The 23,992-nt window shown below is 48.7% G+C and overlaps 1 protein-coding gene and 1 long non-coding RNA gene across 3 annotated transcripts in view; one reads left to right on the top strand and one right to left on the bottom strand.

Annotated features, from left to right (window-relative positions):
- Nucleotides 1–7,367, bottom strand: part of LOC146052767 (prefoldin subunit 4-like) — a 54,890-nt gene extending 47,523 nt beyond the window's left edge. The window contains exons 1-2 of one of the 2 annotated variants that reach the window (XM_083167948.1): nucleotides 7,227–7,367; nucleotides 5,883–6,090 (exon numbers count right to left, since the gene is read on the bottom strand). The gene's annotated coding sequence lies outside the window, so the exon portion shown is untranslated. The remainder of the gene's footprint in view (nucleotides 1–5,882; nucleotides 6,091–7,226) is intronic. The other variant, XM_083167949.1, reaches the window with a different exon arrangement.
- Nucleotides 7,368–9,908: 2,541 nt separating this feature from the next.
- The window catches only part of LOC146052764 (uncharacterized), a 64,605-nt gene continuing 50,521 nt past the window's right edge, over nucleotides 9,909–23,992 (top strand). The window contains exons 1-2 of the long non-coding RNA XR_014467639.1: nucleotides 9,909–10,049; nucleotides 13,148–13,233. This is a non-coding gene — a long non-coding RNA (uncharacterized LOC146052764). The remainder of the gene's footprint in view (nucleotides 10,050–13,147; nucleotides 13,234–23,992) is intronic.

The following is a 23,992-nucleotide window of genomic DNA, read 5'->3' as shown; positions in this document are numbered from 1 at the left end:
TAACTTTGCTTGTAGGGTTATTCCCATGGGTAGGGTTTTCTGTAGGAAACTGGAAAGGGCCACAGCCGGAGTTAGGAATCCTCACCATTCTATTCGACTGGGCAGGGAAATTAAGGATGATTTGAGTGTATGGCAAGAATTCTTGCACCACTTTAATCATAATCTGATTTGGCAAGCTGAAGCGGCCTCGAATGGGGAGCTGCAGCTGTTCACAGACGCAGCGGGGTCGTTAGGTTTTGGAGCCTACTTTGAAGGGGAATGGTGTTGTGAGAGATGGCCGCAATCTTGGATAGACAGGGGTTTCACTGGGAATATGTTATTGTTGGAACTGTTTCCCATCATTGTGGCTGTGGTACTGTGGGCAGGGCAACTAGCGAACAGGAGCATAGTTTTCTGGTGCGATAACCTGGGGGTGGTGCATTCAGTTAACAATCAAAGGGCTTCGTCCCCAGAGGCCCTAAGACTGTTGCGGCACCTTATTCTAGTTTGCTTAAAAAACAACATCAACTTCAGGGCCAGACATGTACCAGGCGTTGAAAATGATATCGCAGACGCCTTGTCGCGATTTCAGTTTACTAGGTTTCGTGAACTGGCGCCAGCAGCAGCGGAAACAGGTCTAAGATGTCCCAAATCTGTCTGGCAGGTAGTAGAGCCGGCATGACAGAACTAGCATGCCGGTCACTAGCACCTGCTACCCGCAGATCTTATGGAAAGGCATGGGAGGATTGGTGTAATTATCAGCAGCAACCGGAATCCAGGGGTAAGTCAGTGGATGACTGCCTCCTAGCCTTTGTATGGGAACACTTTAACAACGGACGGTCCAAGTCGGCCATGGCGGCGGCTTTGGCAGGGATAGCATTTCACAGCAAATTGCGTAGGGTGCCAGATCCTACTAAATCATTCATCATCAGTAAGGCATTGAGGGGTTGGTCGCGCGTACAACCGGTACAACCGGATAATAGGCGTCCCCTGGATGAAACCAAGTTAGGAGAACTATTGGCTGTGTTATCCAATGTTGCAGATAATGAACCGGAGGTAGCGCTGTTTAGGGTGGCTTTTGCTTGGGCGTTTCACGGGGCGTTCAGAGTTAGTGAGTTAACAGCGCGCAATAAAGGGGTTAGCTCTGGGATTCTTAAGGATGACGTGGTGGTAAGCAAGGAGCAGGTGTTATGCAGGCTAAGAAGGTCAAAGACTGACCAGCAAGGCAGGGGCACCTGGATTACGCTTAAGCCACACGTCAACAAAGTAATCTGCCCGGTTGCGCTAACTCAAGAATATGCCTCCGTAAGGCCCAGCGAGGCGGTTCAATTTTTGGCCCACGCTAACGGGTCACCGCTCACAAAATTTCAGTTTACTGCAGTTATGAAGAAGGGCTTAGCGGCAATAGGGCTGCGTCCAGATGATTATGGAACACATTCATTCCGGATTGGCGCAGCCACTGCAGCAACGGTAGCAGGTTTGCCGCCTGAGGCTGTCAAAGCAGTGGGCAGATGGAAGTCAGACAGCTTTAAAAAATACGTGAGAGTTAATATGCTTTAATATAGAGTGTATAGAATTTTAAGTATTAGCTTAAGTATAGTATGCGCCTGTTGCGCGGGTCCAAAAACGTAAAGTTTACAAACGGTTGGGGAACGATTAGCGTTCTGCAATCGGAGGTGTGGGGTGAATTTTTTGATTTTTCCTCCAGAATGCGCCTAATTCAATCTGGCCCCACCTTACAGGCCTTTCTGGTGGTTTTTTAAGTTTTTCAACTCCACTTGGACCCTAGCTTTATGTCATTTATAAGTTGTGAAATATTAGAGTATAAGTGAATACTAACCCCTAGGTTTTTTCCTTCCTTTGCAGCCCCATCCCCCCCCTTCGGTCCCTTGGGGATAGTTTGGATAGTAGGGCACTCCTACATATTCTGGGCAGAGAAGCACTTAGTAGCTAGGAGTTCACCAGTGCTGGCCGCTGCAAAAGCAGTAAGATGGATTGGGGTGAGGGGCCTTCTATGGAAGAACTTGACAGGCCTTCTACAGAGAGAAGCCAGCAGAGGGGACAGGCCAGATGTTTTGATAATACACCTGGGAGGGAATGACCTAGCAAAGACTACTGGCATAGCCTTGAGAATCATGATGGAGAAGGATTTAGCGGCTTTGTTGAAGAGTTGGCAGGGTGTACGGCTGGTATGGTCAGATATCATCCCCCGGTTCTCCTGGAGAGGAGCGCATAACGTAGAGGCAATAGAGAGGGCAAGGAGAAAGCTAAATCACGCCTTAAGCAGGTTCGTGGTGTGTAAAGGGGGAGTGGCTGTCAGGCACCCCGAGATTACAAGAGAACACCCGGAACTATACAGGCCTGATGGGGTGCACTTGTCTGAGGAAGGAATGGCTATCTTTTTGAGAGGAATTCTTAAGAGATTGGGCTAACAGTTATTAGAACGAATAGATTTGTTAGGGGATGGCGGGGCAATTGGCACTTGGGGATGAGTGGTTAGTGTGCCACTTGCTGTGGCGGGTCGGCACCCTCGACCAGGATTCTAGAAGGGCGTCAGGTGGTCCCTGCGCGGTATTACCCCTCGCCTTGCCAGGAGGGCGGACAAGCCTCGACTCAACGCGGTGGGCGATGAACATTTAGGCGAAGATGTTCACGTCAGGCCTTAGAGGCGTGGGGATGTCCGCGCAGGGCGGGCTGTGCCTTTGGTAAGGGGTGTTTAAGAGGTTGGGAGCGACCTGGTCGTTGCCCGGAGTAACACCCCTGAACGGTCTTCGGTCTCAGGTGCCTGGTCCTTGCCATCCCCTTTTAAAGGGGTTATACCAGTTTCTCTTGGTCTTTAATAAATAACTATGACCGTTTAAACTGAGCTATTGGTGTCGCGTCTTTATTTTAGATAAGTTGTGTCAGTGTAAGTTATTTCTAGGCCAAGGTATGATAAGGTTAGAGTCACAAGCAACATAATTCCCTAGGCTACTTAGGTGGAACGAGGGCTGTATAAGCCCAAGTGAAATTAAGAGACTGTGAATTTGAGCTTGGTTAAATAAAGTTGTTGAAAAATGACCAGGCATAGAAGGAGGGGTTATTCAGGGCGGGAAGCCCCACCAATGGGGGTCCTGGGGGGTGGCACCCTGGAGCTAGGGTATATAGTCTAGGTAGTAAGCCAGAATACCCCTCCTCGATTTTTGATCCCCACCCTCCCTTCCCTTGCACATTAAGGCCTTGCCTTAAAATTTCGATCTAATTGGCAATTTTAGAATTGGCGGGTCGGCACCCTCGACCAGGATTCTAGAAGGGCGTCAGGTGGTCCCTGCGCGGTATTACCCCTCGCCTTGCCAGGAGGGCGGACGAGCCTCGACTCAACGCGGTGGGCGATGAACATTTAGGCGAAGATGTTCACGTCAGGCCTTAGAGGCGTGGGGATGTCCGCGCAGGGCGGGCTGTGCCTTTGGTAAGGGGTGTTTAAGAGGTTGGGAGCGACCTGGTCGTTGCCCGGAGTAACACCCCTGAACGGTCTTCGGTCTCAGGTGCCTGGTCCTTGCCATCCCCTTTTAAAGGGGTTATACCAGTTTCTCTTGGTCTTTAATAAATAACTATGACCGTTTAAACTGAGCTATTGGTGTCGCGTCTTTATTTTAGATAAGTTGTGTCAGTGTAAGTTATTTCTAGGCCAAGGTATGATAAGGTTAGAGTCACAAGCAACATAATTCCCTAGGCTACTTATAACTAAGAGGGAGCAGGTGTGAGGCATTACTAATGGGGGCAGGTGTGAGGCATTACTAATGGGGGCAGGTGTGTGGAATTACTAATGGGGGCAGGTGTGAGGCATTACTAATGGGGGCAGGTGTGTGGAAATATGAGGGACATGGAATAATGTGAATTTTTACTACTTTGGTGTAAAATTTCACTCATTCCGTGTGGCATAATGTGACTTTTGGCTCAGTCTGTATGGCATAATATGTAAGAGGCAAGTATAAGGGGCCTACTATTGTGTTGCATGATGTGTAAAAGGGGTATATGGTGTGCTACAATACATTCGAAGACATACCGCCTTTTTAGTGACCACACACCCTATTTCTAGAGTGCGGCCCTCAAATATCTGCTGGAAGTATTAAGTGGACCCCCAGCTGAAATAATTGCCCACCCCTGATCTAGATGTACATCATCAGCCTGGGACACCTGCTGGAAGACAATTAATTGGTGGACTAGACAGTAGCAGCCTCACCTAAACAGAGATCCTATGCCACACTGTAACATATTCTTATCTCAATATTACCTAAAACAAAGACTGACGCATGAGAAGACCATAGATTATGTAGCAAAACAGTCAGAGAGGTACAGTATTCTAATGGATGTAATTGTATAATGTGTATTAGTGGCTACTGGGATACAAGATTAATACAGTGCTATTACATGATCAAGGGCGTAACTACCATAGGTGCAAGGGATGCAGCTGCTATGGGGCCCAGAGCTGAAGGGGGCCCATCTTTACTGTCTGATATCCCTTTCAGACATAAAAATCCCAAAAACCCAGGTATTTCCCGGATACAAAAACCCGGGTAGAACTAGGCAGCAAGGTGCTGATCCCCTTTCACACAGGAGCAAAAACCCGGGTATTTCCCGTGTCGACCCCTTTCACACAGAAGCTGGATTTTTCCTGCAAAACTCTGTGTGTCATAAGAAAAGGACAGTTTTAAATGCACACAGAGATGAGGTCATCAAAAGTGGGTGGTGACTGCTCACTGCATTGCATTAACCATGGCATGACACAAGGATATGTTGTAAACAAGTTTTATTGTTTTTATATACTGGAAGGTACATGTCACCTCACATGGCTGTCAGTATATTTGCAATGTTTGAGTACACTGTGGCATCTTTGAATGCTTTTAGACCAAAACGCCGGGTCGCACCCGGCTTTTTGGACCCTGGTTGAAGCCGGGTGCGACCCGGCGTTTATGGGCATTTACACCGGACGCAGTGGCGTAACTAGAAATTTTGCCCCCCCAGCCAAAAAAAATCTGGTGCCCCCCTCCCATTTTTTGGAACCTATAGCATTCCATAAAGGGTGTGTGGCAATGCTTATTAGACAATATGCCACACACTGTAATGTCTATTACATATTATACTACACACCATAATGACCCTTACACATTATTCCCCTTACCATAAAGCCCATTACACATTATGCCACATATTGTAATGTCCATAACACATTATGCCACTCAAAGTTATGCCACATTATGCCACAACGTAATGCCCATTGCACATTATACCACACACCTTAAAGTCAATTACACATTATGCCACACACCGTAATGCCCATTACAGAATATAACACATTATGCACACATGGTGAAACCCGATATATATTGAATGAGGTCAGCTTCCAGGCAATCAGGTTGCTGGTGTTCAGTATATCGACACTGGCATCCCAACTGCCATTAGAACACTGAAACTGGAACATTTAAACACATCAGGATGCCAACAACGGAATGTCAACAGCCAACAATTAGCCGTAAGTATGCTGTAACGGGTTAGGGAGAGGCCAAGGTGGATTAGGGATAGGCAGTACTGGGGGTAGCGAGGGGTATGGTTAAATATCAGCTGGAGCAGGGGCAAGAAGGAGGATAGGGGCATTCAGTGCAGAGGCTAGGGAAGGGGTATAGCAGCTACTAGGTTTAGAAGTGTACATACATTGCACTTTAAGCTGCCATATTGAAAGTTATTTCCAGTGCTGCTGCAGGCACCATTGACACCACCTCTATACCCCATGCACGACCAGCAGCAGGAACCGGGGCAGCCTCTGGGAAGGGAGCACCATCCTGGCACACAAACATATGAGGGTGCCCTAAATGAGCGCCAGTTACCCCATCTCCTGACCCGAAACCAAGCAAAACACATCTTACCAGATGCTAGAACTGCAGTCAGGAGAGGACACTGAAGCGCGGGGATGGCAGTGGGTCACAACCATTATCTTGAAGGTCACGACGGGTGCTTTGTGATGGTCGCTCCTCCTTGGCTCTGCGCGTGTGAAAGCTTGGTTGGTCTCTAGGACAGGAAGGGTGGAGTCTGCACTGCAGCAGCAAGTTCTGCTGCCCAGGAGACACGCTGCTGCTGTGGGAGATGAAAAAGGATGATCATAGGTCAGAGTACTCTGGTGCTGCTGCCAGCAACTCAGGGCAAACAATTGGGGTGCAGGAGCATAACTAGAACCTTGTGGGTCCCATTGCAAAATATATAAAGGGTCTGATTCTCTCTCTCTGACACTTTCTTTTTCTTTCCGTCACTGTCTCTCTATTTCTCTCTCCTTCACACCCCCAGTCTCTCCATAGCATTTCGCTGTCTCGTTCCGCTCTTTCCTTCATACTCACCAATCGGGATTCTACCTGTCAGTATTACGGCATTGGCATCCTGACTCATTTGAAGTTCAGCGGCCGCTCTTCTAAAGGCATTAGGGATACTAGTGTCGCTATACTGAACGCAGGCATCCAGGGACCAGGGGCTAATAGATAGCAGACACACAGGACATACCATATATACAGACACACATCACATACATGCACATACCATACATATATATATACAAACAGGACATACATGCACACATACCATATATACAGACACACATCACAAACACGCACATATACCATACAGACACACATCATATACACGCACATACCATACATATATACAAACAGGACATACATGCACACTACAGTAATCACACACATGCCATACATACACACAGGACATGCCATACAGACACGCACACACACGTGCACATATCATTCACACACAGTACATAAAAGCACACATACCTTAGACACAAAGGACATACACGGACACACACATGGCATACTGGTACAGATACCATACATGCACACACACAGCATATTTACATACACACACACACACACATACAGCATACACACATGGCATACAACCACAGATACCATACAACTTGCACACATACAGCATATTTAGAAACATACACAAGCTATAGACACACAGAGCATACACAAAAAGTATACATACATACACACATACAGCATATTTACAAACACCAATACTAAAGCAAATAACCCCCACAAGCAATGGAGGGCACCCAGTTTCCATATACCAAGTCCTCCCCCTTCCCACTGCAGCTACCAAGACATAGTACTCACTGGGCCAGCTTACATTAATGGTGCCCACACTTTTCTCCCCTGTCCATGCCCCTGCAACTGGCACCCACAACAAGGGACACAAACCTGTAATCAGCATGTCACCCCTTCATAGCTCCGTCTATCAGGCAGCCCCATGTCCTGGAGACAGAGAGAGGAGCTTCCTGACAGCCGAGGAGCTCAGCTCAGTGTGCGCTGCATCGCCATCTACAGGCGGCTCAATAGTATATACCCAGCTTCCTCCCAGCAGAGCACTGAGCAGAGCTTGCACGGCTTTGAGAGTGCCGTGACCCTGCTGCGCCCCAGTGGCACCGGCTCCCCCCCGCGACGGCTGGGGCTGCCTAGCCATAGCTACGCCACTGACCGGACGGGCTTAAACGCCCGCACCCCCCTCCCGCCCCTTCCCGGCGCTTGAAGATGACAGCGCGATGTCATCTTCAAGCGCCGATCGACGCCGCCGTACCCGTAACGCTGCTGGGGGCAGCCCAGCACTAAGGTAAGCTGCTAGGCTGCCCCCAGTCCCCGCACGCACCCCCCGCCATTGGACAGGAGGTGAATGGATGCCGCACACAGGCATCCGTTCACCTCCCTCCCCCGCCGCCGCTGCTGTCTGCAGAGTATAGCAGACAGCAGCGCCAGCTGTCAGTGTCAGACTGACAATCCGTCCAACCTGCGGACGCTGCGGTCCGCAGGTTGGACGTTCCCCATTCATGTAAATGGGAGCCGGGTCATCCGACCAGGCGTTCCCATTTACACCGCCCTCTACCCAGGTCCTAGCCGTGTTCTACCCAGGTCAGGACCTGGGTAGAAGTCCCGTGTAAAGGGACACGGCGTTAGGGATTTACACCGCCGAAGATCTGGGTCTGACCCGCCACTGACCCGGATTTTTCGGTGGTGTAAAAGGGGTATTTGACTGTCCCAGTCATCTGTTTGCCGATATCCTCCTCCCCTCTCACTGCCAGCAGCTCTCACCTCTTGCTTCTAGCAGTGGGCCATGCAATTCTTTCTTCAGCTCCCTAATGACCTCAGAGGCCAGCCCCATTGCCATGCCCTCCCAGCCAATCAGAGAGGCCCTTCCTCACAACCAATCAGCCAGCGCCCCACCAGGAGAGCCAATCAGTGCCTAACAATGTGTAATAATCCCAAAAACCCGGGTCGTTTCCTTTCAGACAGCCGGCGACCCGGGTTTTTGGAATACAGACCCGGGAAAAACCCAGGTAAATTCCTGGGTTGAAGCCCTGGCATTTTAGACCCGGTTTGACCCTATCAGACAGAAAAAAACCCGGGTCTACCCTCCTCGACCAGGGAAATTCCCGGGTCTTTTTTTCTGTCTGAAAGGGGTATAAGTAATGTGTTTTACATACATATGTCTCCATCAGTTGCTAAATAGGGGGCCCTTACAAACCTTTGTTATGGGACCTACGAATATCTAGTTACGCCTCTGACAGCCAGCAGACAGTCATCACCCACTCTGCTACCATTATTCCCCAAAAACTTCTGATGCGTCCTCCTAATCCCCACCTTTGTCAGTGCTATAGCCGCCCCCAATAGTTCAGCCCTGTGCATGTTACCGTCTTCCTGTACATCCTCACAATTATAACACTGCGGACAGCCCCTGAGTGCGGGAGGGTGTTGCGTGGCGCCATGACGCGATGCACACTGGCTGGGACCCACAATGAACTACTGGGAACCACTTGTGAGGGCCAGAATACATTCTCAACACCTGCCGTGCCCAATATATCTTATTGCCTGTAAGTAACAAGACATTGGTTCCTCCAGCACACTGAATAGTAATAGTAACCAATCTTGAACACTACATGATAATAGAATTCAGAGATATTGGTTACATATACCTGCGCAGGTGTATGATATGCCCCCAAGCCATGTCAAGGCTTCTCTGTATATTGGGGGTCCCTAGCGCTATATCTAGGTGCAGGGTGTGGCACCCCAAAAACTATCATAAGCTAGGAGGCCCAGTGCGGCACGCCAGTGAAATACTATAGTGTTAATAATTAGTGATAGGAAGCAAAGCTATATATAAAGAGAGAGATAAAATAAAAAATGGAATGCAATTAAAATAAGAGAAAGATAGTGTCAGTGAGGGAAAAGTGTTAATAGAATGTAAGGGCATGCCGCACTAAAGCCACCCAGCCCAACCAGTCCAGGGGCACCGCACCCCACACCACTGTTACCCTAAATTGCGTCTACAATTAGTCAGCAAGAAGCCACATGATAACGGCTCCTTACTTGATATATCTGAACTAAGAGCTACCTACCTTGGAGCAACCCCAGACTACTCCATGTGGCATGTCAGGACCTGCATCTCCGCCTAATGCAAGCTCCTCTCTGCCTCTCACAACATACATACAGATAGTGGTAGATGCTAAAATTAGTTCAGTACTACTTTTCAGGTGCATGCAAGGGAGGGGTTAATACTTAGTAAGTAACAAGACATTGGTTCCTCCAGCCAGGGGCGGATTGGCCCACCGGGAAACCGGGCCGTTTCCCGGTGGGCCGGCACATTTTAAAGTTGTAGCGGCCGCCCACCCTCCCTGGCTGGGCCGCGGCCCGCCGAACCGCCATCTCCGCGGTTACCGGCCGCAGCAAAATACTCTAATCAAAGATGGCCGCGGCCGGCCTCAGCTGTGACCAAACTAAAAATGGCCGCGGTAGGGCAGGTGCGCATGTGCGGCCGCACGCAGCACCTCCCGCGGTGCTTTCAGCCCGATTCACAGAGCTGACAGCTTCGGCTTCCTCCTCCCAGTGAGTTTTTTTTTACTGCTGTGCTGCTGGCTGACAGCAGAGGGAGCTAGCTGTGGAGGCAGCGTGCAGCTCAGCTCCTCTCAGGCTGTACTCCATGTGGCCGGGGGATGCAGGAAGTTTCTTTAGAACCTGAAGCAAGCAGGGAAGGTGAGTGTTAAATGCCTTTGTTATTGGCTTTGTTATTATGCTGGCATTTGCCCTCATGATATTGAGAGTGTGTGTGTCTGTATGCTATATGTGTCAGTGTGTACATGATGTGTGCATTTGTGTGTGTCTGTGTACATGCTGTATATGTGTGCTATGTTATGCTTTGTGTGTGTCAGTGTGTATATGCTGTGTCTATGCATGCCATGTGTATATGCTGTATGTATGTATGTATGTATGTATGTATATGATATATGTAAGTAATGTGTGTATATGCTATGTGTGTTGATGATTGTATGTACTGTATGCTATGTATGCTTGGATGTATATGTTGCGTCATGTTTTTTATGCTAATGTGTGTGTGTTTGAAGTGTGGATATATGCACTGTCTGTGTCTGTAGTGTGTAGTATGTGTGATGTTTTTGTAAGTATGCCATGTATGTATGTATGTATGTATGTATGTACAGCATGTATGTACAGTATGTCTGTGTACAAAAGTGTGTGTGTAATGATGTACAGTACATACAATACATGCACAGAACCCCCCCCCCCCCCCTTCCCCCACCCAACAAAATTCTGCATTTGCCCCAGTTCGGAGGTGGCATTGAATAGACAGGCTCCGGCAGGGGCGGATTGGCCCACTGGAAAACTGGGCCATTTCCCACAACTCATTTGAAGGGGCACTTTTCCCAAATAAAAAATGGCCGCGGGAGGGCTGCTGCGCATGCACGCGCTGCACCTCCCAGCGCCCGTTCCCCCTCCACCCGGCAGCTGAAGACTCGAGCAACAGCAGGTGAGCCGACTGTCAGCAGCAGCGTTAGAAGCAGGCAGACAGCAGCAGGTCTGAGGGCGGCCAAAGGAGGCAGGTAAATGGCAGTGGCACTGCCAGAAATAATAATTTTTGGTCTCAGGGAAGTGTGTAATATATATATGTGTGTGTGTGTGTGTGTGTGTGTATGTGTACACCGGCACTTTCTTCGAGCACTGATTTACTTCAGGGTTGCCGACTTTCAAAAAATCCTCTCCGGGAGAAGCCCGGAGAGGAATCGTTCAGTACGAATTTTGGGGGTGGGGCTTAACCGTGACGTCATTAAGCCCCGCCCCCATTACGGGAAATAGCCTAAATAACTGATATCCATGGAGGGGGCGGGGCTAAAACGGCACGATTGTGCCGTTTTAGCTCCGCCCCCTCCCCTGGGACCCGCGGATTGCGGCATATAAATGCCGCGATCGGGGGGCTCAGTGGGGGTCCCCCTGATTCCGGGAGGGTTGCCCACCCTTCCGGGGGCCGGGAGGAAGGACCCGATTTTCGGGAGACTCCCGCAAATTCCGGGAGGGTCGGCAACCCTGATTTACTTATTTTTCTTTGCTCCCCTGTCTACTCAGCGCCGCGGCTCAGTGGAGCTGTCTGTTTCCGCCCATGGGAACTCCGTCGCTCCCGTCATCCCCCTTCCGGCTGACAGATGGGGGGGGGGGGGGCAGTGTACTACCGGGCGGACTAGGAGGGAAGTTATTGCGGTAGGAAAAGGCGGTGGGGCTTATTGCAGCACTGCTGCTGCTGGGTCTCCGGAAGACAGCCGAGGTCGGACCCGGATACAGTGGCGGACCCGGAGCTTCCTGACCGTGCCAGGAATCTGCCTCTCGTGCACGCCGTCTCCTGTGGGTGCAGGAGGAAGCACCACTTCCTACATGTGAACATAGTATGTATGTATTTATGTATGAATGAGGACGACAGTGTGTGTAGGATGTATGAATTAGGGGGCCGTGTGTAGTATGTATGTATGTATGACAGCGTCAGTGTGTGGAGTTTGTATAAATGACGGCGGCAGTGTGTGTGTGTGTAGTATGAATGAGGGCGACAGTGTGTGTAGTATGTATGAATGAGGGCAGCAGTGTGTGGAGTATGTATAAATGATGGCGGCAGTGTGTGTAGTATGTATGAATGAGAGCGTCAGTGTGTGTAGTATGTATGAATGAGAGCGTCAGTGTGTGTAGTATGTATGAATGAGAGCGGCAGTGTGTGCAGTATTTATGAATGAGAGCGGCAGTGGGTGTAGTATGTATGAATGAGAGCGTCAGTGTATGTAGTATGTATGAATGAGAGCGGCAGTGGGTGTAGTAAGTATGAATGAGAGCGTCAGTGTGTGTAGTATGTATGAATGAGAGCGACAGTGTGTGTAGGATGTATGAATGAGGGTGGCAGTGTGTAGTATGTATGTATGTATGTATGTATGATGGCGTCAGTGTGTGTAGTTTGTATAAATGATGGCGGCAGTGTGTGTGTGTAGTATGTATGTATGAATGAGGGCGGCAGTGTGTAGTATGTATGTATGTATGTATGACGGCGTCAGTGTGTGTAGTTTGTATAAATGACGGCGGCAGTGTGTGTGTGTAGTATGTATGAATGAGGGTGATAGTGTGTGTGGAATGTATGAATGAGGGAGGCAGTGTGTGTAGTATGTATAAATGAGAGCGTCAGTGTGTGTAGTATGTATGAATGAGAGCGGCAGTGTGTGTAGTATGTATGAATGAGAGCGGCAGTGGGTGTAGTATGTATGTATGAGAGCGGCAGTGTGTGTAGTATGTATGAATGAGAGCGGCAGTGGGTGTAGTATGTATGTATGAATGAGGGCGACAGTGTGTGTAGGATGTATGAATGAGGGTGGCAGTGTGTAGTATGTATGTATGTATGACGGCGTCAGTGTGTGTAGTTTGTATAAATGACGGCGGCAGTGTGTGTGTGTGTAGTATGTATGAATGAGGGCGGCAGTGTGTGGAGTATGTATAAATGATGGTGGCAGTGTGTGTAGAATGTATGAATGAGGGCGGCAGTGTGTGGAGTATGTATGAATGAGAGCGGCAGTGGGTGTAGTATGTATGAATGTAGAAGATGCTGGTACCTGGTAGAATATGCTGCTATCTGGGTCCTGGGGGAGAGGGAATGTAAAATGAAGGTAGATTCTACCTCCATTTTACATTTTAATTTGATTTAATTTGATTGCTCTGCATCGGATTAAACATTCCAAAGTGCACTAGTGGAGGGGGGCCTTTACACTTGAAAAGAGACCCCCTCCCACCTCTTAACATTTTGCATCATTCAGTGAGGAGCATACAGCGAGGAGCCCTAGAAGACAGAAGGAGAAGAAAAGAGAAAGACAGAAGGAGAAGAAAGAAGACCAAGAACATGGTAAGTAAAAGAAAGATCATTATCTTGGCAGACAGTGGTTGTTTTAGGGGAGGGCAGTGCACCAACCCCAACACATGCCCCCTGTCATTAAACACTAGTGAAAAACATAATAATGTGTATGGGTGGAGGCAGAAGCAGCCTGATCTGTGTCCCACACAGGGACGTAACTATCTGTGTGCCAGTTGTGCCTTGCAAATGCACTGTGGGCACACCATCTGGCAGCACCGTTTACCCACCACTGGCTGCTAGCAGCTGAACTACTGATGATGAGCTGAGAGACAGGGACAGGAGGAGAGCGCAGCGCAGAACGCACTCATGCTCCCCTCTCGGCTGACATTTCAATTATGTATAATGGGCATCACGGTGTATGGCATATGTATAATGGGCATCACGGTGTGTGACCTATGTATAATGGACTCATTATACATAGGCCACACACCGTGATGCCCATTATACATTTGCCACACACAGTGATGCTCAATATACATATGTGGCTCTCTCTGTGTCCTCGCTGTCACTCTCTGTCTGCTGTCACTCTCTCTGTCCTTGCCGGGGACATAGCCAGCAGCTCAGAGCCACTAGCCATGCCCCACAGCGTCAAAATGGGGCGTGGCCTCATTGAAAGAGGCCACACACCCATATTGCTAGGCCACGCCTCAAAAAAAATCGGGCGCGCCTGCGCCGCGCAACATCCCGCCGCCTCGCCCCCCCCGGGGCTGCCTCAAGATATTTCCCGGGCTGGTTTTAATTCCCAATCCGCCCCTGCCTCCAGCACACTGAAAAGTAATAGTAACCAATCTTGAACACTACATGATAATAGAATTCAGAGATATTGGTTACATATACCTGCGCAGGTGTATGATATGCCCCCAAGCCGCGTCAAGGCTTCTCTGTATATTGGGGGTCCCTAGCGCTATATATAGGTGCAGGGTGTGGCACCCCAAAAACTATCATAAGCTAGGAGGCCCAGTGCGGCACGCCAGTGAGATACTATAGTGTTAATAATTAGTTTATGAGCATCTGGTGAAAGGACCAGGTCCTTTAGGCCACTTGATTATAGCCCATTTTATATAAGTAGACTGAATCCTAGTGGGCAAAGGGACCCGATATTTTATGAGCATCTGGTGTAAAGGACCAGGTCCTTTAGGCCACATGATTATAGCCCATTTTATATAAGTAGGCTAAATCCAAGTGGGCAAAGGGACCTGATATTTTATGAGCATCTGGTGTAAAGGACCAGGTCCTTCAGCCCACTTGATTATAGCCCATTTTATATAAGTAGGCTAAATCCAAGTGGGCAAAGGGACCTGATATTTTATGAGCATCTGGTTTAAAAGGACCGGGTCCTTTAGGCCACTTGATTATAGCCCATTTTATATAAGTAGACTGAATCCTAGTGGGCAAAGGGACCCGATATTTTATGAGCATCTGGTGTAAAGGACCAGGTCCTTCAGCCCACTTGATCATAGCCCATTTTATATAAGCAGGCTAAATCCAAGTGGGCAAAAGGACATCACATTTTACAAGACACTTGCGTAAAGAACCAGGTCCTTTAGACCACAAGTTTGTAGCCGATTTAGACATAGCTAGGCTAAATCCTAGTGGGCAAAGGGAGAGTGTGTTGTGTGCCCAGGCACGCCATAAATGTCTGACACCCCCACGCACAAACCGTGTTTTCTTTTCTAATGTGAATACATCAGACTTGCAGAAGAGAAGTGCGGGGTGAAGCTATCAGCCACACTCCTCTAGGTGGAGAGCTTATGGGCATAGTTGGATCTCTTGGGCCAGTGGTGTCAGGGGGGTGGGAGGAAGGTTAGTTAACGCCGGGTGCCACTGCCAGCAGTAAACCGTTATGTGACTAGCTTGGTTAGCACAGATGAGAAGCGTATCAGCTGTACTCATGGGGAACCAGTGGGACACTGAATAGCGGGCAATTGGGATGCACTGACTGAAGCACCACAGGGAATTGAACAAGCTGTGGGTGCTACTGAAACAGGTGAGGTTGCATACAAGTGGTGGGGGCAAGGGATGGAACATGAAGAGAGGGAGTGAAATAAAGACAGGATAGTACAAAAAACAGGAGGAGAGGATACGGAAAGGAAAACTGGCAGAAAGGACACATATATTGGCACATTTAGGTAGAAGGGGCACAGACAAAGGCTCTGAGAAGCAGAAGAGGAACAGATAGTCATAACGGCACATTCAAGGCTCCCATAACCTATGTGATTTGGGCCCGATTTCACTCGAATCTTGCGAATCAGGCCAAGAAATCATGCGAAATCGGCCCAAATTGCATGTGAATGACATCTGATCCAATGCGTGGTCCCGTGCGTTCAGATCAGAGCTGGAGAGCATATGTGCTGCACAGAAGATAAATCTTACGTGCAGTCATCAGCGGCACATCGAGGGAGCTTCTCAGCACCCGCGACGTATCACATCCAATGTAGGGGGAGGGAGGGGCACTAAGAGCCAGGCGGATGAATGAAATAAAAAAAACCTCCGCCTGCAGCTTCCAGGGATTTTAGTATGTGAGCTCTCCCGAGGAGCTGCCAGGGTAATCAGGTCAGACTTGGATTTTAAAGGCACAAGGAGGCAGAATGGGGGACGGATGCAAAAGGAACTATGGGACACAAATTGTGTAACGGATTGGTTTATGTGGCACAATAAATTACTTAAAAGTTGTAAATGGGTCACTTCACAGATATATATTTCTAAATAAGAATGGTATAAATCCAAGTGTGCCTATACCCAGAGGTTTGAATCAGACATCTGTCAGTTGTGGGATGGCACCTTCAGGGATGGTGCAAGGCACCGAAGTGGCCCAGGAGGGGGTGATGCAGCCGCCGCCACGTCGCTCCACAGGGGGGGTGTTATGCGATCGCGCGGGGGGGGGGGGGGGTGTGTGTTGTGGTGCAGCTGCCGCATTGCTCCATGGGAGGGAAGGGGCTGGCGATGCATCGCTCCACGGGGGAAAGGGGCTGGCATGTGATGCGGCGAGGGCAGCTGTGTTAATCCATGGGGGTAGCAGGGGGCGGGGGAGAGTTGCACTGCTTACCTTGATCCAGGGGGGGTCCAGTGCCCAAGTGCCGCCCTCCAGTTGGCAGCGCCCCAGACAAATGCCTAAAGTTGCCTAGTGGTGGCCCCTGGCCTGGGCACTTTGTGGGGTTACGTGATCTTTCCAACCCTCCTTAAACTGTTATTTCAAATGATGTATAAAAACGAAGTCCATACAATAATTTTTATTAGTCTTTTTTTTAAATTAAAAGTAGAATTCAATGAAGATTTTCAGTGCACAATTGATGGATAAAGATGGAGTAAGTGTTTTTTAGGGAGAGAGGCTGCACCAGATAGAGAGGGGGAAGAGAGAGCCTGTCAGAGAGGGAGAGAGCGGCGAGCAGGGGGCGAGAAAAAGAGGATAGACAGAAGGGGTGAGAGGGTGACGGAGTGTTGGAGAGAGAGAGCATAGGCTAGAGAAAAAGGAAGTGTTAGAGAGCGAGAAAGATCAAGAAGATGGGGGGGAGAGGGGTGGTGATTTGAAGAGGGCGATGGGATGTGGTAATGTAACGAGGGGCAAGGTGAAATGGATTGAGGTGACAATCTGTCACCATCTGCCTGGCTCCGCTGCTCCCCATCTCCCTAACCGCTCCTGCATGTCTCCCTCCCCCTGCCCGCCATTGCCAGCTCATGTCAGGGTCAGAAGAGCTCGTCACCGGGGACCCTAATTTTCTTTTTAAAATGAGTTCCAGGCCACAATTTAGGGTCAAATACATGCTATAGCAGGTAGGATGTGCAGGTTTTGAGGGACATGCCTTTGATTGTGAGAGCAGGAAGGGGTGGTGGGAAGGAGGCAGAGACGGATTTAGGATAAATGGGGCCCTAGGCAAGAAACCGGTTTGGGGGATTAACCAAACAATCCATAGCCCTATATTTCCATTCCTGATTCATGCTATCCTCGTTAGTTTATTATTATTAATGATCCTTAAACAATATGCCCCTTACACATTATACCAAACACCGTAACGCCCCTTACACAACCAGTGATCGTGCTAGGTGCAAAAATTTGTGGGTCCCAGACAGTGGTGTAGCATGAAGCCATAGCACCCGGAGCAAGCTCATGTCACGGCGCCCCCCCCCCCTCCATATATAAACACACATGCTCCTTGCAGTGTGTCATGTAATGGGAGATTAAAATCCCAATTATAACAGTGCAGAGGTGAATGTAATACTGCACAGTGCACAGTGCTACTGTTCCCGTCTCCGTACATGTGACAGCTTACTTGGGCTCGCTGCGGGCGACCACTACATGGTCTCTCTGCAGCTTCAGTCAGCAGCTTCAGTGACACATCAAGCAGCACTGAGCCTCTCTCTGCTCCTGCCTTGCATTAAGCGGTGCTGCGTCTCTCTCGCTCTGCTCCTGCCTCACAACAAGCGGCGCTGCTTCTCTCTCTCTTCCTGCCGTGCACAGGCCAGGCGGTAGGAAAAGAGAGAGGCGCAGTGCCGCTTGATGTACCACCAAAGCTGCTGAGTCCTTGCGGCAGTGCAGAGGACCTGTGGAGAGCACAGGTAGTAGTCGCTAGCAAGAGCCCATGTAAGGCATGCATGAGTCAGGACGCGGAGAGACAGAGGGCGGGCGGCGGTGCAGGACACAGCAGGGGGGCTTTGTGGTGCGAGCAAAGATGGATTAAGGGTATGTGGGCCTGGGGCACTTCAGACTGGGGGCCCCTATTAAAGAGACTGGCAGATGAAAATATATATATTACAGACTTGTAAATTAGTGTAAATCTTTGACAGGACAGTGGGGACCAGGAGCCAGTAGCGCACGCAGGGGGGGTTTCTGAGTACCCAGAAACCCCCCCAGGAGTCTAAGGGACCTAGGCTGAAAGCTTAGGGTCCCCTCTTTCCATGGGTACAAGAATTTTTAAAATTGGCCCATGGGAACCGGCGATATATGACTTCAAAGCAGTGGTCCCCATCCAAGCCTGATAATTGCTCTTCCCAGTCAGATATTTCAGGTTCTGTCTGACTTAGAGTTTTTCTGAGGTTATACCCCAAAATCTGGGACTCTCCCCCTTTAAGGGACACTAGAAGCTGGTCTCTACTGTGCCCAGAACCAGAGATATCAGCCTTCCAGCAGCTGGTTACTGCTCCAGCTCCACACACCTGGTATGTAGTATTATATACTCGTGGGCAGATTGCTCTGCCTTCTGAACTCTGATCCCCTAGTCCCCAATACCATTTGGTAGGTGGGATTCTCTTGTTTTTAATTCCAAAAGCTAAGAAATCTGGTTTTGGGAACTGGAGATATCTGCAGTCAAGCAAGCTGTCCTCCCACCAGAAAATTATGAATAATAAGCCCACTCCACTATACACCCCTCCTCTGCGTATTAAACATCCTCTACCACCCTGGAAGTTATGTATCAGGGCCCCTTCATTCAGCCCAATGCCCCCTTCTCCCACCCAATCTCCCACCATCTGTGCAGTAAAGGGGTAATTAGTGAAAATTACTGATCCAGGCCCTACATGCTGAGCGGTTGATATAATACCCCGTACCACCCGCGGGACAACAAAGCTTCCCCCACCGATACCGCTGGTGGATCGGTAGGTGCCCCAATACATTGCTATGCCCAGGGGTCTACACTGCTGTTGATGCCCTCTATGTGTGTGTGTGTGTGTATGATGCCCTCTATGTGTGTGTGTGTATGTATGTATGTATATTATTATTATTATTATTTATATACATTTGGTCTATCTTTAATACTTTAACTGACCCGGCATATACTGGGTCACCTAAGTGTCCATCTCCGTGCTTTGCTCCGCCTCTCTGGAAACCCCCTTTTGAAAATCCTGCGTTTGCCCCTGACTGGTAGCTATAAATCAGACATTTGCTTCTATATAGGAGATTCCTCGAAACAAGTGGGATTTATACACTTGCACTTTGTTAGTAAATAACCTTTGTAGCCTTCTTAACATCTTAAAGTCTCTTCATATTCTTGTAAAAGAAATTCACTAATGACAGCATTATCAGGTTACAATGCTTTAATCACACCTTGTCTTATGCTTCACGATAATAACCGTTTCCAATAACCTTGTCTTTACAGTCGCACTATTTGAGCAGTTGGCTCAGTAACTATATAGTGATATAAAACAGATCCCTGTTAACACTGCCAGAGGCAAGTTCCCTCTTTAATGCAAGTAACGCATGAATGCGGCCCGTACCAAACATTGTGCAATTACTGACCATATAATACATTAATTAAGCAGTTGTGTCTGCAGGTAATTAACGACGGTCTATAAATAAAGCAAGCATGTTTATATCCTGCTTCTCTCCTAAAGTATGGTAATTATTTAAAATTCAATAGTTACAAACAAATCAGGTAAGTAAGCATACTCATTATAATAAGGGGGGGGGTGGCTACATTAAATATTAATTTTCCATCTTTAGTGTATATCAAGTGTATATACCAAGTGTATATACTGAGTGTATGTGTGTAACTGACAATCAGGTCCAGAGGCACCTATAGCTGTACCAGGCCATGGTAATGGTGGAGGGCTAGGGAGCCTGTTGCATATCTGCACACCAAAAATGGTAATGCAGAGAGGTGTGGCCAGCCCCCTCTACATAGGAATGTAAAATCACCACTATTTATGGAAGAAAGCATGCACACAACGTACAGGGGGCGCTATCGGGTGGCGATCAGGTGCGATTGCTCACACCCCCTCTGCAGGGGTGCCGATTTGTGTTTTTCCTGGAGGGTGCTCAGGGAGGTGTGGACTCATGAGGGGGGCATGTCATTTGAGGAGGGGGTGTGGCCCTGCAGTGTGCTGGCCTGGGCGGTCCTGTGCTGCACACTGTATACACGGAACATGGTGGTGTACCCCAGTGAACAGTATATGATACCCACAACTGTTCGAAACTCATGCTCAAAGTCATGTGGTTGCGTGCACTGACATCAGGGGCCTCCCTGGTGCTCACCTGGAACCGATTTGTCAACACAACCAGAGCTGGCGTGTTTCTGGCTGAAGCGGGGTGGCATTAACCTGCTCATTATGCTGCAAATATATGCAGCCTAACGATCATGTCTGAATCATGCCCCTGTGTTTCGCTAATAACAACACATATCTAAATATCAGTCTAGCGCCAGTTGTTTTTTATAATTATTACAGGGTGATTCTGATTTGGAAGTAAAGCAGGAAAAGCAAGTAACGGTACTTGTTTCCTAGCACGGCCACAATCGCATTGATCTTGTGCCCTTAATAGTGGTATGCGATGGCCCTCGACGCGATGGACCCGATTTCCCATTGAAATGCATTGAAAAGTTAAAAAATCGCGTCGGTCTCGTCGCATGCGGCAAAATAAGCATTAAATGGTCCCGACGCGATGCCCCCGATTTCCCACAGGGAACAATGTTAAATGCCTCAATTTACCCAAATCAACAGGGAACAATGTTAAATGGTCCAGACACCCCCAAAAACACCCCTGAACAGTGAAATGGCCCCCCAAAATTAGTTAACGCCACCCCACGATCAACGTGAACCCGAAGCGTGGCGAGCCCCGCGAGGGGACGCGGATACCTTCACAGGTAAACGCGTCCCTTCGCGGGCTTCACAGGTGTCCGCGTCGCCACGGACACCAGTGAAGCCCGCGAGGGGACTTGCGGGGCACGCTGCGCTCGCCACGGTTCGGGCTCGCTGCGCTCACCACACTTTCTATTCTCAACTCCACGCCGACGTGGATAGTGGGGGTATGAAAAGGTCGGAGGACGCATACCGCCGCCCCTCGCGGGCTCGCTGCGCTCACCACGCTTCGGGTTCACGTTGATCGTGGGGTGGCGTTAACTAATTTTGGGGGGCCATTTCACTGTTATGGGGTGTTTTGGGGGGTTTCTGGACCAATTAACATTGTTCCCTGTTGATTTGGGTAAATTGAGGCATTTAACATTGTTCCCTATGGGAAATCGGGGGCATCGCTTCGGGACCATCGCATGCGATTTTTTAGCACGCATGCGATGCGACCGATGCCCCAGATTAGAATCGGTGTGGCCGTGCTAGGAAACAAGTACCCAAGTAACTTTATATTTGTTAAAGACAATGTTGCAAAGCAAGGGGAGCAAATACATTTATATTTTTTCTATGCAGGGTAACTGAAATGTTAAGCAGGTTACACAGTGGGCCTTATTCAGATCTGTGCTCAGTACAAATTTGTTTGGAAAATGGGCAAAACCATGTGCACTCAGAGGCGTAACTATAGCACCGCAGCCCCCGCGGCCGCAGGGGGGCGCTGTGCATGTGTGGGCGCCGGGGGGGCTGTGGTGCTATAGTTAGCCCCCTCCCATCTGCCCATCTTCCGCCCGCCAATCCGCCACCCGCAGCCTTACCTGACTTCACTAGTCCCGTCCCGGCTCCCCTGCTGGCTTCATTCTTTTGCTAGTGAGACGGACCACAATAAAATGTCCGCCCCATATAGCAGACAGTTCTCTGAAACTGTCTGCTGTATGGGGGCGGACATTTTGTGTTGGTCCGTCTCACTAGCAGAAGAATGAAGCCAGCAAGGGAGCCGGGATGGGACCAGCAAGACATAATTCATAGTTACGCCACTGTGTGCACTGCAGGTGGGGCAGATGTAACATGTACAGAGAGAGTTAAATTTGGGTGGGATGTGTTCAAACTGAAATCTAAATTGCAGTGTAAGAATAATGCAGCCAGTATTTACCCTGCACAGAAACAAAATAACTCACACAAATGTAACTCTCTCTATACATTTGCCCATTTTCCAAAACAATTGTACTGCGATCAGATCTGAATAAGGCCCACTAGAAGACAATTAGAGTGATTTTCCGAATACCAATAAGTTGTTTACGCTGCATTGCATGCCAGTGATGTTCGCTCATTCAGCTCTATAGCGACACCCTCTGTCACACTTATGCTCGTTTCAGACTGCAAAACTGGCTTTGACAAGGTATTTTGAAATGTTTCTAAAAACGGGTCTGCCAGGTAAAAACCCTTTCACATCGCATCTCTTAAACGGGATATTACCGCTTAAGTGCAGTTTTTTTACACTGGCAGACCCGTTTTTGGAAACTTTCCAAAAACAGGATCAAAGCCAGTGCGGTCTTCAGCAACCCCCCCCCCCCCCCTCCATAACACGCTGTGTGGCAGCGTGTTACAGTTAACACCCCCCCCCCCCCCCCCAATGTGTTTAAGAAAACCCCCAGCTGTCGGCTCCTGCTCCTGTCGGCTCCTGCCGACTCCTGCTGCTTATAAAAAAAGTGACTTTCGGAAAATGGCTGCCCCCATACCAAAGACAGTTTTTTCAAACAGTCTTTCCTATGGGGCAGCCATTTTCCGAGAGACACTTTTTTTACAAGCAGCAGAAGCCGACAGGAGCCGACAGCCGGCAGGATCGTAAGGCACGCGGGTTTTCTTAAACACATTGGGGGGGGGGGGGGTGCAGCAGTGAGCACTATTGGTCCCCAGTGCCTGCATATTTAACGAGCCGGCCCAGCATTACATATGCGCATATGTAATGAGCGGCTAATTACATATGCACATATGTAATTATCGGCTAATTACATATGCCCATATGTAATTAACGGCCGGCTCATTAAATATGCAGGCGCTGGGGACCAATAGTGCTCACTGCTGCCTGGGTACCGTTTCAGACCCGTTCAGACCACAAAAAAAAACGGGTCTGAAACGTGTAGGACCCTGCTTTTTTACCGTTTTAAAATACCGGTTATTTTAAAACGGTAAATTCACTCTGGACCTTTCAGACCGCACATATTACCGTTTTGAAACGGTAAAGAAACGGCAATATACCGTTTAATTTGTGCGGTCTGAAAGGGGCATTACTGTATAGTCACTTTTATGTTTTAGTTCCAAATCATCATGCCTAAAGGTACAGGAGGAGCAGAGCTGCAGAAGGGAAATATAGTTGCTCTAATGGCGCCATCTAGTGGCATGCACTAAGAAAGCACGTTCTCTTATATCTCATATGATTAGAAAATGTAGTGTTGTGACTGTATTTAGTAAAGCAGGATTTAAAACTAGAGATGTGCACCGGCCACTTTCCGGGTTTTGGGTTTTGGGTTCTGATTACCTTGAGGTTTTGGGTTCTAATGGGTTTTGGCAAAACACCTCCTAAATGTTTTGTGTTTGGATTTTTTGGGTTTTGGGTTCTGATTTTTTGTTAAAAAAGCATAAAAACTGCTAAAATCGCAGAATTTTGGTTTTTATTTTTTGCTCCTACACTATATTAACCTCAATAACATTCATTTACACTCATTTCCAGTCTATTCTGAACAGCTCACACCTCACAATATTGTTTTTAGGGCAAAAGGTTGCACCGAGGTAGCTGGATAACTATGATAAGCCACACAAGTGTGCGGCACAAACACTAGACTGATATGGCACACTTAGCATCCCCTCTAGGCTGATACTGCACACCTAGAATTACCCCTGGACTGATATGGCACAGGTAGCATCACCCCTGGACTGATACGGCACATTTAGCATCACCCCTGGACTGATATAGCACACTTAGCATCCCCCCTAGTCTGATACGGCACACCTAGCATCACCCCTGGACTGATAAGGCACAGGTAGCATCACCCCTGGACTGATACGGCACATTTAGCATCACCCCTGGACTGATACGGCACACCTAGCATCACCCCTGGACTGATATGGCACAGGTAGCATCACCCCTGGACTGATACGGCACATTTAGCATCACCCCTGGACTGATACGGCACATTTAGCA

Source organism: Crinia signifera, unplaced genomic scaffold (assembly GCF_055691185.1).
Source record: "Crinia signifera unplaced genomic scaffold, ASM5569118v1 HAP2_SCAFFOLD_122, whole genome shotgun sequence".
Taxonomy (NCBI): Eukaryota; Metazoa; Chordata; class Amphibia; order Anura; family Myobatrachidae; genus Crinia; species Crinia signifera.
This window is presented reverse-complemented; position numbering and strand designations above follow the sequence as displayed.